This window comes from Pistacia vera, unplaced genomic scaffold, assembly GCF_008641045.1.
Source record: "Pistacia vera cultivar Batoury unplaced genomic scaffold, PisVer_v2 Contig1040, whole genome shotgun sequence".
Classification (NCBI taxonomy): Eukaryota; Viridiplantae; Streptophyta; class Magnoliopsida; order Sapindales; family Anacardiaceae; genus Pistacia; species Pistacia vera.
Genome location: NW_022195072.1, coordinates 341637 through 360407, shown reverse-complemented (window position 1 = coordinate 360407; position 18771 = coordinate 341637). Strand labels below are relative to the sequence as shown.

The window sequence follows — 18771 nt, the reverse complement described above, 5'->3', positions numbered from 1 at the left end:
GTTTTCAGCCTTAATGTTTGAGATAATTAGGATTAAATTAGTATGTTCTCACATTCTAGATTAATTATATTTTAAGGTATATTATCTGCATTATCTATTGTAATTTTGTATTCATTGTTGAAGTGTCAACTAATTAATTGGTCTACCCTAGTACTTATATGAAGAAGTGAGGTTTGCTTTGTGATGAAATTGGATTTCCACATATATCATATAATATTTATTACTGTATAATAGTTTTATCTATTCGAATATTTCATATTAAAAGAATTACATAAAAAAATGGTAAAAATACACAGAAGATGAGGCAACCCTCAATCCAGTTTCAACACTTTAGTTAGGCCATAAATTCCATTAAGAAATGGACCTATGGTGATATCAGTTATGTAGTAGTAATCGAATTGAATAATGGTGCTTTTAGAATCTTATGATTGGCAGCACTAAGAACTACAGTTAATGGCCAAATATATCACTAATATCGGGTTGAGATAGAGGTAGCATGATTAATTAGGGTTTGCTTAAAATGCAAATAAATTAGTGCGGACAGTCTGCTGAAATGCAATTTTTTTCCGAATGATTACAATTGGCAAGTTCTTGAAAAGGAACAATAATGAAGAGTGTGATTACCCGAACTAAAATAAAAATAACTTCTTTATTATTTGGAATATAAATAGAATATGTACAAATGGTTTGATGCATGTTTGCAAAACCCACTACACACATTGATAATATTGTCCAATGTATCTCTTTTTTATACAGAAAATTACAACACATGTAAGGCACCAAGATATAATATAAAATTGTAGGGATATGCAAGGTTGGTATCATTTGATTCGGTTGGTGAGAAAGTACCTCTTAAAATAAAATCAACACTGAGAACCCAAAAAATGAACTAGACATGGTACTTCGTAACATGTGCATTAACTTTTCAAGCTTAATCTTTTCCTTAATGCTACTGCTAATGTTTACTTTCTCCCATCTCCAACGTGGTGAGTGTGTTAAATTCAATGTCACTGAAACAATCGATTCCAAAATCATGAATTCCAAAATCCTGACAATCCAATAACCACGAACAGTTATCCTCCCAAGATGGCAAGCTCATGTTACTGATATTTTGAGGAGGAGGTTGATTATTCCAGGATGTGCCATCAACAAAGGGAGGTTCATCCATCCACAAGCTGTTTAATAACGAATCATCGTTGCAAATACTTTCAAGCAAACGCGGATCATCACTTGAAGAATTTTCAGTTTGTGAGCTTGAGTTATCTTCCATGTTGTTGGCACCATCAGTTTCAAGCATTAACTGATGATTTCCAGGTTGTGGCAAATTATCATCAGCATGAGAGGAAATTTGTTCAGCCTTAGATTCTTTGTGGAAGGGCTCATGAGTGACTGGATCAATTCCCATTTTAAGGAGCTTTTTCTTGATATGGGTGTTCCAATGATTCTTAATCTCATTATCAGTTCTTCCTGGCAACCTAGCTGCAATCTTGGACCACCTGTTGAGAAAATAAAGAAAGTCATAAGAATGTTACCAAACCCTTTATTTAAAAGGTAAAACCCATTACAAGAAGAAAAGTTATATTATTGAAAAATTTGAGAGGAGTACCTACTTTCTGTTTGCTTGTAACAAAAAGAGAAAGCTCTTTAATATAAAAATTCTATGTATGGGGCTAATCAACAAAGAAGATAATGCATGAAACCTTTTATTCATGACTATGAGGACCCCTTACAGCATGCGCGAGCTACCTTTACATTTCCTTGCAAGTAAGGAAATGAGTAAATTAAAGAAAGAGCTAAAATATAATGGAAAAAATAAGCCAAAAGTATAATAAGCATTAATTGCAATTAATATATAATATTATATATATAATACTAATATATATATATAATATAATATATATATATTTGAGAAGTAATTAGGTGCAAATTTACAAAGGCTTTGATTATTCTTTTAATTCAAAATGCATTATTTTCTCAGCATTAATGATGATAGCTGACAATGAATAAGAATAATAGAAACTACTAGCAATAAGATTTATATTAAAATACTTTATCGTGTTATAGTAGAAAAAATTACCATGCGCATGGATGTACCGAACGCCATTAATATATAAAACATGATCAATATATAAAATTCTTGGACAACACGTAATTTATCGGATGATGATCGAGTTAAGAACAACGTACGTACATGAAAATAGTGTATTACCTATTGCCAAGACGAGCATGAAGATCAATAACTATTGTTCTTCAGCCTCAGTGAGAAGACCTCTCTTCAAGTCTGGCCGAAGATAATTAGTCCAACGAAGCCGGCAACTTTTGCCGCAGCGACGGAGGCCAGCAAGTTTAGGGACGGCTCGCCAACAGCACTGACCATTGGTGAGAATAAAGTTGATGAGTTTCTTGTCCTCCTCAGCTGTCCATGGCCCTTTTTCACTCCAAGTTTGTCGCAGCAAGGTTGTCTTCCCATCACTAATGCAACTAATTAGTCTCACCACTACTATTGTAAAGACTCAAAAGCCCCACACCACACCACCTTTATATAAAGTCCTCACCTTTCCACACTTATTATTATAATATATATACAAATATAAATAGGCACAACATGTATATTTGCAGAGAGAGATAGCTAGATGATTCCAGGTCCCACCACGGTTTGTGAAAGTGACTTGGGAACTAAATGGCTGTTCTGGTGTATGTAAATACACAAAATAAGTGTAAGGAAATGATGGGTGGCCCAAAGACATGCCTACAGTTAAGCATCTAAATTTTTTTTTCCCAGTTTCCTACACAACCCCACCTCTTTGCACTCTTACTCAACATTCCACACCCATTTCGTCATCACCACGTTTACGTGTCGTTATTGAAGTAGAAATAATAAGGTGTTGATGCTCATAGCTAGAGTCTTTAGTTTGCATCAATCAGATTTATTATTTTAAATTATTTGGAGAAAACTAGATCTTATCAGGGTTTGATTCATTGTTACAAAACAATATAATGTAGATGACCACCTAATGTTACCATCATTTTGTTTGCAGAAATTAAGTGATTCATTAAGAAAATTTTAACCGACTTCCAATGCAGTTGTGAATTTATTTGAGTGCTTATAAAATTTGTAATCACTTATCTACAGCTGAGAAATTCTTTACAGGCAAGACGTTTGATTGAATGAAAAAAATTGATTTTCTCTGCCGTGATTAGAAAGCCACATATATTTATGAAGAGAGACTTGTAAATGAGAAGCTGTTCATCCGAATGCAAAATGTGGAAATATATAATCAGAAATTCACAATCATTAATGCAGACTTCTGAAATCAATTACCATGAATCAATTGTATATCAAGTACTTGCGGTAAAAGGTCTGACATAGCTATTAAACTCGGCAAAAAAAATTATATACATAGTTATTAAATCTTTCTCAAAATTCCTATTAATTAATTAGCTTGATGTGTGGAGGTGAATCCTTTCGTGTATCACAATAATACCAGGTTACACTTGAGAAGAAACTATGACATTCTTAACTTGACAGAGATCTACTTACCTTCTAAGTTTATAATCATTAACAAATAACATAAGTTATCAATAAGTACATTTTACATTACAAAAATATTTTTTTAAAGTATTCTTGAGGAAACCACACTATATGCTCCCGCATTTTCCATCTCAAAATTAAACTTACGAAAGAAAAAAAATTCACCTAAATATTAAGAAAATACATATTAAAGCTTGTATATCTCTTATTATATGGTGAAAATTCTGACGATATATTTATATAAGTCAGTTTTTTTAATAAAATCATGGTTTTAACAATTTTATCAAGTAACTGGGCTGTACCCTTGCCCAATTGTACTTATGCGTGTGGATCTGCAAGAAACATACCAAAAGTATATTACTACGCACACTAACACATTTCTGCCACGTATAATGGTTCTAGATATTTCCATTCGCGGATCCCATACTAGGTTATCGGTTGGTCAAATAACTTAAGTTTTGACCGTTGATTGTGCTTTTGCCACCTTCATCCAACGGATCATAGTTTTCCCAATATTTAGTAGTACAAGTTTTATTTCAAACCGTTGTTAGTTTGTTTTAGGATAACACTGAACGTGGTGAAGTAACAACTGTCCTGCCTAGGAGATCTCCACGTCAAAGTTCATTCAAAACCACGACCTTATGATGCCTGACTTCCTTCAAAATCATCATTCCATAGATAATTTATAGCATCACATTAGTTATCATAATATAAATAACAAATAGGTTGAAGGGAGTAGTTAATAATTAATTTGTTGGTCTTTGACTAGTATCTCTTGGATTAGGTGTGTGTAGATGAAGGGGGGTCCTTTTCTTTCAAGAGCTTATGTTTAGATTTCATGATCAGTGTTTTTTTTTTTTTTTTTTTAATTTCGTGGTTGTAAACTTTTCACCCTCCTAAAAGCTTCTAATACACAATCTTTAAATCATCAAATAATTGCTACTGAAATCTTGTTACTGTACGTATTAATCAGCTGCATGAATGCAAGGTGTCAAAGATGAAGTGGTGAACATTATATAACTTGCTGGAGGCACTAAAACTGGTAATTTTTTTATGTTTAGTTTATTTTTGCAGTGTTGCATATAATAATGTAAAAAAGTTATACAAATATACTTTCCCCATAAGGAAGGTAATTGATGAGAAACAAAACTAGCTAATGAGGATACGTGTATGAAATAAACGTGTAGCTCACCATTGTACCAACACGCTGCCTGCTTATGATCTCCCAACAATCGAATTAATGTAGAACCAACCACGTAGAAGTTTTGGTATTTAAGAGTGCACTTGGATTATATGCTAAGACGACAGTTTGCACGCCATCAACACTGAGAAATTTTATAGGTTTAAAACAGGTGGAGTATGGATTTTGTTCGGTTTGGGTTCGGCCACGAGAGTAGTAGTTGTGAACTCATGATCACGTCACCGACCATAGAGAAGATTTTCACATTTCAGTCCTTCCATATTGATAATATTCTTTTGTGCTACTTATTTATTCTCTGCACAATGTTGTAGGTTTTTCCTTTCTTAAAAGGATTTTCTGTTCACAGTGTCTACCATATATATAAAAATATATATATAATGAGAACGTCTTGAAAGTTTTAAGATATGGATTATGGATTAAAGGTATATATTTTATCGTTAATTTTACAAATCCAATAATCAAAAGTCAGCGATCTCGATACTTATTTTATATCCACGCATTAAAAAATTTTAGATGCGTATTAACTACACTGTTTTGTGTATAATATATGCATTGGAACTGACTTGAAGCTAAAATAATCTGATAATAAATAATTGGAGATTAATTTGATAGATTTACTTCGACTCTCTCTTATGGATTATTTCCAAAAGTTTCAAAAATGTACATCTCACTGCGTGACTTTATAGATTTATTAAGAACTAAAACTTTGCTTAAATTTTTTTTTCTTTTAATATTAACCGACACCAAATAATATATTGCTTTAATCATCTTAATTAATTATACCATAAACCCTATATTTATGTCGCATCAAAACATCCCACTAGGATTAACGATGAGCATCCAAACAGTAAACTGAATAATTATGGCTTAAAAACCATTAAGTACACATTAAAGTGACATGCGAACTACCATTAATATTTGAATTGATTCTAGTTGCGGTAACTATTTTCCACAATTTTTGGTTCTTGGATTATTGCGCCTGTTGAATAGAATATAAAATTTATTTAGTATTTAATTACGTAGTTTGTGAGTAAGGCAGTCGTCATTAAAGAGAAAAGCAAATTAGACATAACTTTCCAAGCTATAATTAACTATAATCCTATGGTAGAGGTTTAAACCTAAACCTATATCAGAACACATATGAGAAAGTCTAGGGTTAGCCTATTGAAGTTTTAAGCATTCTACCAGAGTGGTCATTATCTTCTGAAACTGAGAAAAGACAGCATAATCAACTAAGTAATAAGTGGTCGAACGACGAGAACTTTAAATATAGAATATCTGAGCTCTGAGGTGATTAGATATATCATATTTATATATTTACTTTTTCATTTCAAGTCATATTAAAGTCTAGTAAATGTCTAATAAAGATAATGGTTGGTAAGGAAAATCATAAGTCAGGGGAAATGTACCTGTTAAATGTGAGAGTTTCGGTAGAACCCGATCGGTTAGGACTTTGAAAATATCAGTGACTAATTTTTGATCTTTTGCTTAATTTTTCTACCTTGATATTTAAACTTTTTTATATCTAAAGCTCACGGTTCTAGGTGATTAGGCTACTAAAGCTCAGCCATGGCAAGATGCTGGTTCATCTAATCAAAATTAAGGATGGATAAGTTAGCTAGTTAGCTCACCTCTGAAGTCTAATTGGCCAAAGATCTACAAGGAAACAATTATTACCTCTCATTGACCATTTCTTTTATACGCAAAGATGTTATGTAATTGGTGGGTGACTGATAATGGGTGGGGAGTCATTATCTTGTGTGACCAACCAGTGAAAGTATTTCAACATACAATAATACAAGTCAAATAAAATTACAGGATTTTGAGTCAAGACCTGACTTAACCAGTTTGGCATAGTTGGGTGGGTGGTCATTTTTTTAATTAAAAAAAGAGTAGAAGACTCTTGAGACATCACTTTAGCTTGTTTTTCAACATGCATCTGCAGGTTGGCGACTGAATTTGAGGCTTCGTTTGGTGGTACGGAATGGTACACCTCTGTGATTTCGGTTTGTTTAAAGCAAACAAAATTTGACACTCTTTAAAGGAAGCCTATTTTGGGAGTGCGAATATGTTTCTTCGACTGCAAAGAAAGTCTATTTAAGAAGACGGAAAGCGCCGATTGTTTGTCTGGAAATGTCTTTGTATGTTATTCCTTACTTTCATATTTATGGAGGTGTAAAGGTAGAGCTAGAAATCATACGAGGAGACTTATATATCAAAATTTAAATTAATTTAAAATTTTTATATTCATTATTCTATTCTTTTTTAACACGTCACTTTATATGCATATATTTTTGTAAGAGGTCGTTATAATTGTAGTAGTTCTTTTTCACAAAATAATATTAAAACTTAATATTTATCAATAATAATTTTACTCAATATAATTACAAACCTTTTAATATGCTTTTTATATTCTAAATCATTAGAATAGGTTTCCTAAAGCCAATCACATATTATAAATTGACTCAATGTATCATGTTATTTCATTAATAAAAGACAATTTTATTATATCATGTAACTCGTTCTTATAATATATGTATGTAGAACTATGATGAGTGTATCGAGTATTATAAATCTCAAATGTAAAAACATTATGAATACAAATACTGATCATTCTAGAATTGTTTGCAACCTCATTATTATTTTGACCAAGGACAAAAATAAAACGGTAAAGTTATCATAACGTTAAACGACATTGCCAAAAGGTAGTGGCAGGTCTCACATATCAAAGTTGTTTGGTGACAATTTGGTGTGACGCAAGGATGCTTGTTGTTTGCAAGTTTACTAGAATGGCTTATAGAGGATTTCATATAGATGTTAACCCAAGTGTCATGGAATATATCCTCTAAGGGATGGTGGTATATGTGATCCTTAGACTTGAGATGACAGAGTGTTGTATGTAAATATTAGCGTAGTTTTTTATACTAGCTTAACGTAGTCCTATTTAGGGTTATCAGTGTAAGTAATTGATCTACCATACGCAGCGGAAAACAAAAATTCAATTGGTAAATCAATTACCTTTCTTTGCCAAGATCCGAGTATAGATTATACCGTTTACATGTTTATAAACAAAAATCTGTATAAAGTAAATCTATTCAAGGATTAGAATACTTACGTACGTTTGGAGGCTCCTCCAAATATCTCCGACTTCGGACACGAACACTGTTCACCAGCTACTGTTTACCGTCTACTGTGTCACGATTACTGTTCTGTCTATTGTTCAAGATTACTGTTCATCATCTACTGTTCATGGTTACTGTTCACCACCTACTTTTCATGGTTACTGTTCATCATCTATCGATCCAAAATAGGATCACACTCATGGAAGTACACATGAAGAAAATCCACATAACCCTTGATTATTTTGTTAGAACAATCAAGGGCTTTAAGAATCAAGAAAGAAGAACAAGAAAAAGTTTTCTTCTTGAGAGAGAGAGAGAGAGAGAGAGAGAGAGAGAGGGTGGCTAGGGTTTTTAATTGAATGAATAATTCCTTTTGTTTTAATTTTTAAGTTGCACTTATATAGTGCAACAATTAAAACCCTATTCCACTTAGGAATAGCCATGGGCTCCAACCCTAGTTCATCCTTGCAACCAAACACACTCTTTATGGTATTTTAATTAATTAATTATTATTATAATTAAAATCAATTAATAAATAATAATATATTAACATTTAATTAATAATAATAATAATTCATTTAAATATATACAAAGTTATATTTAAATATAATCTCACTAATCTAATTTTAATATTAAAATTAAATATAGACAACAACCTTAGCAAATTTAATTGCAGGTGAGATTACCAAAATATCCTTTTATGCTGAAAGACGAAAATACCCTTCTCACAAATTGATTCTTAAATTATCTTCTAAGTGTGTGACCCGTAGGCTCCTTATCATGTCGGCAGTGTGTAGTATCGTGATTAACACCAATTAATCGTCTCACTACACACAAACCAAGATTGGCCCCTAGCAAGGCATCATGGCCACCCGATAGATTTGGATTCAGCAAAACCGCAGCCTGTCAATGATATAGTTACCGTGTAATCAAATCATTTTCATCAACTGTTATCTCATTGAGACTGAAGTACATAAATAGTGTTAACCTCAGATATCCTCGACATGTTTGTATTCTTTTACTGGACCAATGAAATGAATATTAAATTGGATTGAGCATCACACTGTGGCCACAGATTTAGTGTCATTGGCATTTACTGAATTACCCAGTGAGATAACTTCTCCCGTACCCAGGAATGAAGAATCCTTTGTCGATCCACCATAGTCTCAATACACTTCTCAATGTAGTCAATCACTACCGTATTGATAGCTTTAAACAGAACAACGTTGGGCTAATGTCAAACTACACCAATTGGTGCACAAGGCGCTCCGGTGATCTCAAGTCTAAGGATCACATGCACCACCATCCGTTAAAGGATTTATTCCATAGACACTAAGGTTACCATCCATATGGAATCCTCTAGTGGGTCTGTCCAGTGAATTTGCCTTTAGCAAGTACCCATACATTGCACCAGTTTGTTGGCAAACAACCTTGACAAGTGAGATCAATCACTGCCTTTTAACAAGGTCGTTCAACACTATGATAGTCTTATCGTATTATCTATGTCCTTGGTCAGAATAATACTGGGGCTACGGACGTTTCTATAATGGCCACCATATGTGATCATAGGGTTTTCACTATCAAGATTTGAAACACTTGATACCCTCGTCATAGTTCTACCATCATAAGGACATATATCATTACATACACGATACAGAAGAATATGCCTTTTATTGATAAATAAACATTTATTACAGAGTCAATTTTACAATAATTGATTGGCTTTAGGACACCTACTCTAATAATCTCCCATTTGCACTATAGCCAATCATTCGTGTATTTAATACCAAATGACCTTAAGTGTTTTTCATGCTTCTACTGCGACAGAGGCTTCGTTAGTGGATCGGCAAGATTGTCATTAGTATGTACTTTACTGATCTGTACATCTTTCCTCTCAACCATTTCTCTGATGAGATGAAAATATCTGAGTATATGTCTGGGCCTCTGGTGAGACCGTAGTTCCTTTGCTTGAGCAATTGTTCAATTGTTGTCACAATAGACATCTATCGGATCAACAATCATGGAAATCACGCCAAGTTTGGTGATGAACTTCTTAATCCAGACCGCCTCTTTGGCAACATCGAATAATGCAATATACTCAGCCTCCATTGTAGAGTCCACTACAGTGCTTCGCTTGGAGCTCTTCTAGCTTACTGCACCCCCATTGAGACAAAATACAAACCCTGATTGCGATCGATAATCATCTTTATTTGTTTGGAAACTAGCATCACTATATCCTTTTACAGTGAGCTCATCTTCCCCTCCATAAACCAAGAACATGTCCTTAGTCATCTTTAGGTACTTAAGGATATTCTTGATAGGTATCCAGTGACACTCACTTGGATCCGATTGATATCTACTACAAGTGCTTAATGCACATAAGACATCAATCCGAGTACATAACATGACATACATGATGGATCCAACTGCCGACGCATATGAGATCCTCTTCATTCTATCTCTCTTATCGTGTGTTTTAGGACACATATCCTTAGAGAGATAGACACCATGTGACATAAGAAGAAATCCCTTCTTGGATTCTTCCATACTGAATCTCTTCAGTACCTTATCAGTGTATGTACTCTGACTTAGGCCAAGCAACCTACGTGATCTATCTCGATAGATCTTTATTCTGAGGATGTAGGCTGCTTCTCCTAAGTCTTTCATGGAGAAACACTTGGTAACCAAGTCTTTACCAACTATAAGTTCGGTATATCATTCTTGATCAGAAGTGTGTCATCGACATACAATACTAGAAGTGCCACTGCGCTCCCACTTACTTTCTTGTAGACACATGGCTCATCTTTATTCTTGATAAAACCGAATTCTTTTACAGCTTCATCAAAACGAATGTTCCAGCTCCTTGAAGCTTGCTTGAGTCCATAAATGTTTCTCTGCAATTTGCATACCTTCTTAGCTTGCCCATCAAGAACGAAACCATCGGGTTGTGTCCTATATACATCCTCTTCAAAGTTTTTGTTCAGGAAAGCTGTTTTGACATCTATTTGCCAAATCTCATGATCATGATACACAGCAATTGCAAGCATAATCTGGATGGATTTAATCATAGCAATCGGCGAAAAGGCTTCTTCATAGTCAATACCATGAATTTGTTTGAAACTTTGGCAACCAGTCGTGCTTTATAAGTGTGCACCTTGCCATCCATGTCACTCTTCTTCCTTTTACACCCTATGGGTTTTATCCCTTCAAGTGGTTCCACTAGAGACCATACTTGGTTCTGGTGCATGGAGTCCATCTCAGATTTCATGGCTTCAAACCATTTAATGGAATCTGGATCCGATATAGCGTCTTCATCGGTTTTGGGTTCATCATCTTGGTAGACAAGTACGTCACCATGTTGAGTCACGAGATAACCGTATCTCTCAAGCTCATGGCGTACTCTCCTAGATCTACGTAGCTCCTATGCTACTTGAGGTGGTTCACTTTGATCCACAAGTTGTGGAGTAACCTCCTCCTGATGTTCAACCACTACTTGTAGCACATCTTCTCATCCTTCGTCTAGTATATCTTGTGGCTCTAGAACTTCATCGAGTTATACTTTTCTCCCACTAGTACTTCTTAGAAACAATTCCTTTTCTAGGAAGACACCAGTACGAGCAATAAAAATTTTGCACTCTTCTAGATGGTAGAAATAGTATCCTTTGGTCTCTTTAGGATAGCCCACAAATATACATTTGTAGGATTTTGGGCCCAACTTGTTCGAAGTCAATTTCTTGACATAAGCTTCGCAACCCCAAATCCTTAGATAAGACAAATTGGGCTTTCGCCCATTCCATAGTTCAAATGGAGTCTTGTCTACAGACTTTGACGATACATAGTTCATAATGCGAGTCACAGTCTCTAGGGCATAACCCTAGAATGATGCAAGTAAATCACTAAAACTCATCATGGACCTAACCATGTCAAGTAAGGTCATATTCCTCCTTTCAGACACTCCATTGTGTTGGGGTGTATACGGAGGGGTGAGTTGTGATACTATCCCACATTCTTTCAGGTATTCAGAAAACCCTGAGCTTAAGTATTCACCTCCTCGATCCGACCGAAGAGCTTTAATACTTTTGCCCAACATATTCTGTACTTCATTCCTAAATTCTTTGAACATATCAAAGACTTCAGATTTATGTCTCATGAGGTAGACATAACTATATCTATTAAAATCATCAGTAAATGTGATGAAGTAGGAATATCCACCTCTGGCTTCAACTGTTAGTGGACCATATACATCATTATGGATGATGCCTAACAGTTCAATAGCCCTTTCACTTTGTCCTGTGAAAGGTGACTTGGTCATCTTGCCTAAAAGGCATGACTCGCATACCTCAAATGACTAGAAGTCAAAAGGGTCCAAAACTCCATCCCTTTGAAGTTTTGCAATGTGGGTCTGATTAACATGACCCAATCTACAATGCCAGATGTATGTATGGTTTTGTTCGCTCTGTTTAGCTTTCTTAGTTTCAATGTTGAGAAAGTCCTTATTGTTCAAATCAAGAACATATAATCTGTTATATAACCTTGCAATTCCAAATAGAATACCATTCAAACTAAAGGACAACAATCCATTAGAAATCTCAAAACGATATCCTATATTATCCAAAGTAAATACTGAAATAATGTTTCTAGAAATCGTAGGTACAAAACTAATATTCTTTAAGTTCTAATAATAAGCCCGAAGGTAAAGACAAACAATAAGTCTTTACAACTAATGTAGCCACATGTGCTCCATTTCCAACTCGTAGGTCCACTTCTCCCTTAGCGAGTAATCTACTCTGCCTTAGTCCCTGCACATCAGTACAAATGTGAGTACCACACCCTATGTCAATGACCCAAGATGTTGAAGGAGAGAAGTTAATCTCAATCATAAATATACCAGAAGTCGAAGCATCCGACTTCTTCTTGTTTGCGAGGAAAGCCTTGCAGTGCATCCTCCAGTGGCGAGGCTTGCCACAATAGAAGTAGACCACCTTCCCACCTTTCCCAATGCCACCCGCAGGCTTGAGAGCATCCTATCCTTTAAGCTTGGGCTTGGGATTGGCCTTGGCCTTTCCCTTGCCCTTGCCCTTACCCTTTCCTTTATTGGCAGCTACCAGTAAAACAGCTTTAGACTTCTTCAAGTCTTGCTCTGCAATCCTTAGAATGTTCAAAAGCTCCAACAGGGTTTTCACCATAGCGTTCATATTGAAATTCATTATGAATGGTGCATAAGAGTCGGGCAAGGATTGCAGAATTAAATCCACTTGTAATTCTGCATCCAACTCAAACCCCAAAGTCTCAAGCCTCTCATGTGCTCGATCATTTTGAGCACATGAGGGCCAACTTGGGCTCTCTCGGTCAGGCGACTTCCAAACAGTGCTTTTGACACCTTGTACCTCTCATGTCGAGTATTTCCTTCGTAAACTCCTTAAGGTGTAGAATAATGGCAGCAGCGTCCATATTATCATGCTAATTTTGTAGCACTGGTGTCATCGATGCTAACATCAAGCATTGAACGCCATCAGCATCATCAAGGAACTTTTGATAAGTATCCTTTACTTCCTGAATGGCATCAGGATCAAGCTCAGCCATGTATGGCTTATCAAAGATATACAATTTCTTTTCGGATTTAAGTATAATCCGAAGATTACGATGCCAATTTGAGAAATTGGATCCATCCAACCTGTTTTCTTTCTCGATTATCGGTCGCAGGTTCATAATACTTATTTTTAAGTGAGTCTACAATTTAGAAAAGTAGAGTCAATATAATGTTTATTATTTCCTAATATGGTCTTTTATTAAAAAAACACTCCCACTATTTTCCTCAAGTCAATAGCCCTCACTATTAACTTGGGAAAGCCCGTTGGCTTTCCTAGTGGATGAGATCCCATCTGGCCCATTTCAAACCTTCGCTGTGGCGAACAAGCCAAAATGAGTTGATTAGGTAGGCCAACAAACTTAATCCACACCAGTTGATAGCTCTTACTACCAACCTCAAATGTGGAGTAAGCCAACAAACCAATCACATAATACGATTACCGAAGCCACTGTCCTCACGTGTGATTCCCAGTATCAGTAGAGTGAGCACTACATGATGCCACGTACACTCAACATATGTACTTCTCTACTATGCCTATGATGTGTTTATCAACCTTCGTTGTGGCGAACAAGCAAAACTGTCATTTTAAGTCGACCCATCATCATTAAGGAAAACTCAAATGAATTTTAACCTCCCACTAGTAGAAGTGTACTCTTCGCTGTGGTGAACAAGGTTCCGACGAATAGTGGTTTAATTAAAACCATGGTGATGGAAGGCATACGCGACTTAATACATCTTATTTGAGGGTTTTTATTTAATGTCTCACCAGATTATTATCTTTGTTAGAATATCATTGTTTAGCATGTTATTGAACATTCAACATTAGCATGCATTCTAAACAAAATAAAACGTGGTGGTATATGGCCCACTAAAACCGATTTCCTTGAGCCTAGAGGAATCGGTGGGTCAACCTAGGGTTTAAAAATAAATCTTGGATCTTCAAGTTATTCCTCTTCATAGCTCCTTCGTTTCTCTTCACGATCATTACAAATAATTTTATAATAAAAAACATATTCTAATTTACATCAATAAAATAGAAACCTCGCATTACATACGAGGGAAGTGAGATGAGGTGAAGAAATACATGGAGATTTAAGAGAGAGAGGCAGGACATGCAGGTCCTATTTGTTTATAAAAATTACAAACCCAATAAACAATAAACAATAAACAATAGGTCTAAGGCTCATGTACCGGGCACCATGCAATTATCAAACAAGAACATTGCCTACATTCAAAAATAATCAATTTTTGAATTGGGTGGGTTGAATTATCAAGTTACCATCTTAAACGTGCAAGATGAATATCGGCTTTAAAGGTTAAAAAAACTATAATTTAGCCCTTGTCCGAAAAACAGAAAGCAAAAATGGAACAGTAGGTTTCTTGTCGCGATGAAGGAATTCTTCGCCCTGGCAAAGTTCATGCACACATGGTCGCTGCGGCAGCTACGGCGAAGTTTTATTTTGCTGCAGCGACCGTGAACTTCCATAAAATACAAATCGTTCCAGAGAGTTTTATGCCGCGGCAAAGTTTTATTTCGCCGCGGCTAGATCTACTTTTTTGGAATTTCACCGTTGCGAAGGTTTATTTCACCGCGGCCAGATTCACTTTTTGCATCTCGCAGCAGCAAACTGTTATTTCGCCGTGACTAACGCTGCAAAACAGTGAATCAAACACAGTAACATCTTTTGCAATTTTTCACATAATGACATGGATCCAAATCAAATCGAATGCTTAAACATTCGACCAAGACATCAACCAACCAATACACGTTCAATCAACACATTATTTAATCAATTGATTAATTAAGACATTCAACATACAAATTTTTTCCAAATTAAAAAAAAAAACACTTCAAATCATGAAATAACATGTTATCAAACATCAATTGAACAATATAATCTGATACCCGAGGCTCTGATACCACTGTAAGTAATTAATCTACCATACGCAGTGGAAAACAAAAATTCAATTAGTAAATCAATTACCTTTCTTTGCCAAGATCCGAGTATAGATTATACCGTTTACATGTTTATAAACAAAAATCTGTATAAAATAAATCCATTCAAGGATTAGAATACTTACCTACGTTTTGAGGCTCTTCGAATATCTATGACTTTGGACATGAACACTGTTCACCGGCCACTGTTCATGGTTACTATTCGTGGTTACTGTTCACCATCTACTGTGTCATGGTTACTGTTCACCGTCTATTGTGTCACAGTTACTATTTATCATCTACTATTCACAGTTACTGTTTACCGTCTACTGTTTACTGATCCAAAGTAGGATCGCACTCATGGAAGTCCACATGTAGATAATCCGCAGAACCCTTGATTATTTTGCTAGAACAATCAAGGGCTTCAAGAATCAAGAAAGAAGAACAAGAAAAAGTTTTCTTCTTGACACAGAAAGAGAGAGATAGGGTGGCTAGGGTTTTTAATTGAATGAATAATTCCTTTTGTTTTAATTTTTAAGTTGCACTTATATAGTGCAACAATTAAAACCCTATTCCACTTAGGAATAGCCACAGGCTCCAACCCTAGTTCACCCTTGCAACCAAACACACCATTTATGGTATTTTAATTAATTAATTATTATTATAATTAAAATCAATTAATATATAATAATATATTAACATTTAATTAATAATAATAATTCATTTAAATATATATAGAGATATATTTAAATATAATCTCACTAATCTAATTTTAATATTAAAATTAAATACAGACAACAATCTCAGCAAATTTAATTGCACCGTGAGATTACCATAATACCCTTTCGTCTTGAAAGACGAAAATACCCTTCTCATAAATTGATTCTTAAATTATCTTCTAAGTGTGTGACTTGTAGGCTCCTCATCATATCGACAGTGTGTAGTATCGCGATTAACACCAATTAATCGTCTCACTACACACAGACCATGATTGGCCCCTAGTAAGACATCATAGCCACCCGATAGATTCGGATTTAGCAAAACTGCAACATTTCAACGATATGGTTATCGTGCAATCAAATCTTTTTCATCAACTGTTATCTCATCGAGACTGAGGTACATAAATAGTGTCAACCTCAGATATCCTCAACATGTTTGTATTCAATTACTAGACAAGTGATAGAAATATTAAATTGGATTGCGCATCAATTCAATCCCACTATGGCCACAGATTTAGTGTCATAGTCATTTACTGAATTACCCAGTTAGATAACTTCTCCCGTACCCAAGAGTGATGAATCCTTTGTCGATCCACCAAGTCTCGATACACTTCTCAATTTAGCCAATCACTACCATATTGGTAGCTCTAAGTAGAACTACATTGGGCTAGTGTCAAACTACACCAATTGATGCACAAGGCACTCCGGTGCTCTTAAGTCTAAGGATCACATGCACCACCATCCGTTAGAGGATTTATTCCATAGACACTGGGGTTACCATCCATATGGAATCCTCTTGTGGGTTTGTCCAGTGAACTTGCCTCTAACAAGCACCCATGAGTTGCACCAGGCTGTCGGCAAACAACCTTGACAAGTGAGATTAGTCACTGCCTTTCGACAGGGTCGTTAAACACTATGATAGCCTTACCGTATTATCTGTGTCCTTGGTTAGAATAATACTAGGGCTACAGACATTTATAGAATGGCCACCATATGTGATCATAGGGTTCTCAATATCAAGATTTGAAATACTTGATACCCTCCTTACGGTTCTACCATCCTAAGGACATATATCATTACATACACGATATAGAACAATATGTCTTTTGTTGATAAATAAACATTTATTACAAAGTCAATTTTACAATAATTGATTGGCTCTAGGGCACCTACTCTAACAATCAGTATGATAGTGGTTGACTACATTAAGAAGTACAACATGAGTATGGTGGATCGATAGAGGATTCATCACTTTTGGGCATAAGAGATATTATCTCACTTAGTTATTCGATAAATGGCTATAACCGCAAATATGTGGCCATAGTGGAATTGAGTTATTGCTCAAATCTAATTTTAGTTTGGTCACTGATTTGATAACCAAATACAAATATATCAAGGTTGTATATTTAAAGTTGACATTACTTTTGTACTTCAAACCTTGAATAGATAATAGATGATGATGAGATTAGATTAAACAGTAACGATACAGTTGATAGATAGCTATTTCGTGCGTCTCTATCTATTGGGTGGTCATGTTGTCTTGCTAAAGGCCAATTTTGGTTTCTGTATAGTGAGACAATTAATTTGGTGTTAATCAGAATACTATCCACTGTCAATATGATAGGGAGCCTACAGGTCACACCCATAGAAGACAATTTGAGGATAAAAGTGTACAAGGGCAATTTCATCATTTTATGTTGAAAAGGTATTTTGGTAATCTTGTAGTGCAATTAAATTTACTGAAAGGTTGTTGCCGTTGTCCAATTTAATATCGGAATTTAATTTTTAAGATTACATACTTATTTATATTTATTTATGAATATATATATATATTTAAATGTATCATTATTATTATTATTATTATATATATAATAGAACCTCTCTGTATAGGAATAACCTTCATATAATCATAAAAAATTCTGGTCTTAACTTGAGCCAGTTATAAATAAAAATAAATTTCACATTGTAATAAGTTATAATTTTTTTAGGTCTCGTCCTAAGAAACTTGTCTCTATATAGTAATAATTATATGTATATTGCAAAAAAATATATGTTATGTTATATCAAAGGTTTAAGATAAAATAAAATAGTTATCTAAAGTTGTTTTAGACAATGATTTATACTTTAGAGTTGTTACCACATCTTTTATCTTCCGGGTATGTAATAAATCGCTAGCATAGATACCTTCTTGTTGAAGCCAAAATATTCCTAGTTTCTCAAGCATGTTTAAAGCTTCTTAGCACAAAACTTTTGGTATTTCGGTACTATCATCCTCAGGATTATCTCCTTACTCTTCTTGTTTAATTCCAATAATAAATTCTTCTTCAGTTAAAGTATGCACGACTTGTTGCTCATTTGGATGATTGATGAAGACATTAATATCCATTTAATTATAGTAAAATTGTCGAATCTGATACTTAATTTTGCAATGGCTATTTGATATCTATTTTCGTTACTATCCTAATGCTACTAAAACAATAAATTGAAACCCTAATATTACTAAAGCATGAATTATAAAATAAGAAATCAAAACAATAATTTTTTAATCAAAACAATAATTCTTGTAACTACACCTCTATTAAGTTATAACCTCCTTATAGTAATAAATTTAGTTGGTCCGAACATTATAACTATAGAGATATTCTACTATATATATAAAATTAGGTTTATA

At 34.6% G+C, this 18771-nt stretch overlaps 1 pseudogene; it reads right to left on the bottom strand.

Moving 5' to 3' along the window:
- Positions 1-630: 630 nt before the first annotated feature.
- Positions 631-2470, bottom strand: LOC116126684 (annotated as a pseudogene).
- Positions 2471-18771: the final 16301 nt, after the last annotated feature.